We start from the raw sequence: 2,916 nt of genomic DNA on the forward strand, positions 1-2,916 counted from the left end.
ACCCTTAGGGTCCAGCTGAGCAGTACTTCTTCTGGACCGACAGGAAGCCCAGCCCTTCACAACACCCATGTGAGCCAGCTCAGTTTCCCTGACATGCTTTGAACTCACACTTGCTGCTACCTACCTTATGCAGCCCTGAGGAGCCCTGGTTGAAGCCAGAAGGCTTTGGCTGCCCTGCCAGCACAACCTTACAGTAAGGCTACAGGGTAGAAATGCTACCAGTCAGATCCACAGCACAAGATCTGACCAGTTCTTGTTGTAATGTCCTTACCTTGTTGCAGGTGTCCTTGTCTTCTCAGGTGAAGAACACCTGAACCATGCATGTCCCACCCACAGCTCATCCTGGGCTCTTTCAGCAGCCCAGGCCCATGGCTCCTCGCCAGGCTCTGCACAGGGAACTCACCGACAGACACATGCTCCTTCTGCCACCACCCTGAGCACAAGCCACATCCAGTCCAGCAGTCTTATCACCTCATTAGCATGCTGGCACCGTGCCTGGGTGAGTAACATCTGCTAGAGCTAACGAGCTCTGCACACCTCTCTGCCCAGCCACACCTGAGCTGGGTTCGGGGTGCCCTTAGGTGACACGGCAGGGTGGTGAAGAATGAGAACGTGGGTCAAAAAGCCTGGCTCCTGAAGTGTGCTGAGCTATCCAGTGGATTTTGTCTTCCATATCCCAGACCTGTAAAAGGAGAGGACTTGCAGGCATAAATGAAGATATCTTTGGCTCAATTCAGCTGTAGGCCCATGTGCCCTTTGGCTCTGGTCATCACATCGACCAGCCCTCCTGGAAACTCAGAAACATCTCAGATGGCACTAAATGCTCATATCTGTGCAACTGAATGATACCGCAGGTCCCCATTAGCTACAACAGGAGCTCAGATACCTGGCTGGCATGTGGACACCCTAAGTGAATGTCCCAATGCACTCTGCAAGCAGGTCCAGGTCTGTGCCAGTGCTCTGGCCAGCAGGACCAAGACACCAGTCTTCACGAGAAACCTCTCCCAGCTGTGTTTTGTGTGAGAGAATATCCTACAGCACAACTGCGTTACAAATGGAAAGCCCTCTTCTACCGGTTACATGGCAGGGCTGAGGGCCCAGGAGCCACATGCTGTGCTTGCAGCACATTGACAAAGGCTTGAGAAGTGTTGCTGGTCAGAAAGCTGCCCATAAACATAACGTATGGTCCAGTCTCCATGAGCCTACAACACAGCAGCAAAGCCAGAAACACCTGCCCAAACTCGCAGCTCCATCGCATCTGGCCTCCACACATTTTTCTGTTTAAAATGAAAAGATAAAGGCAGAGGAATCAGGACAATACCTCCGTCACCCAGTGGTTGATTATTGCTTTTCCAGAGAAGCCACACCTTATCAATCCAGTGTGTAAACCATCCTCTCAGGGACACAATAACTGGTTTGTGCTCTGAGTCATCACCAGGGCATGTTTATCCCAGGCAAGGCACAGACCTGAGGATCCTTGGCCACGGGGCTGTTTGGGTGAAGGCCAGAATGCTATTATTTCACGAGCAAAGGTTCTCCAAATTTCCTGCAGATTCTTAGAGAGTTGAAAAAGGACAGAAACAATAATAACAGCCTCTGAACAACAAAACTGGGTTTATGGAAATGAAAAAAAGGAATACATATAATTAGAACTGTTAAAAATGTTCAAGCGAAGTGAACCCCATGTCCACAAAATGAGGGGATTACCAAATGTTTACTGATGTGTTGGAAAAGTTCCTGTTTTGAGTGGGAAATTTTGAACTCTAAATAGATTTCCAGATATTCCTTCTTTAGAGCCAAGTGACATTCTTGAGAGCCAAGTGACAAAAGCGGGAAAAGAAAGGATGAAGAAAAAAACAGAGGTAAGAAATGGTTTGTGTTTTCAAACACACAATTTACACTACAATCAAAACCAACCATTTAGTTTTTAAACCCAGGAGACTTTCGTAGCAAAAGATACGTGTAAGAAATGTTCCATCTTACTATAGCCAGAAGAACTACGCAAAATAAAAGAGGTTCTGTCGGGTGTCAGAGTTTATAGGCCCACAGGAAGAAGATAATACGGAAAACTTTATCAGAATATCAGCTGTGCAGTTATGCAGGTCTGTTTCACTGGTGGTCATAAACTGGTAATATAGATCAGTTCTGATATAAGCAAGGGAAGTTAGCCTCAATATATTCCTTTTACTTAAAATGTTAATTGACTTGCTGAAGGAATAATGGTCAAATCAACTTTCTACAATTTGCATCACAACGGGAATAAAACAGTAGGCAGCTGAAGTGGAAGACGGATTCTGTATAGGTTCGTATTGCAGGTGTCCTAAATGTGTGGGGAAAATAATGTAGAACTGTCTATAGGCAAAAAAGGGGGGGGGGGGGGGGAGTGGAATGCAAAAGCATACAAATCAGGGGAAGGCTAGTCTGGAAGAAGAGAAAGGAAAGTTTGCTTATTAGCTCCTCTCAGGTACTTACACAAATGGATAAGGTCTCCTCTGAGTCTCTTCAGCCCAGCAGCCCCAGCTCTCAGCCTCTCCTCACATCAGATGCTTCAGTCCATCATCTCTATGGCTGGGCTCACACCAATATACCCCCCAGAAGCTGTGAACCAACCAAGAGCAGGGAAGGCTGGGGCCCAGGCTTCTCCCTCTACCACCCTGAGCAGGTCTTGGGCTTCTCTGAAGCCCTGGGATAGGCCTTTGAAGGAAATAGGAGAACATGAGGAGAGGCTTGTTTTGGGTGAGTATTTTTCTATATGCCTATCTGCTCGGAAGTGCCTGCAAAATCCCCCCAGAAAACGCAGACTCTGGAGTCTCGGCTCAGTGCTGTGGCATGGAGAAATGTAATGGTGCAAATTGCTCTACTAATTGAAAATGTCTCTTGGGGAATATAGGTCAACAGAACATAATCTGTCTCGCA

Source organism: Anser brachyrhynchus, assembly GCF_964034855.1.
Source record: "Anser brachyrhynchus genome assembly, chromosome: 1".
Classification (NCBI taxonomy): domain Eukaryota; kingdom Metazoa; phylum Chordata; class Aves; order Anseriformes; family Anatidae; genus Anser; species Anser brachyrhynchus.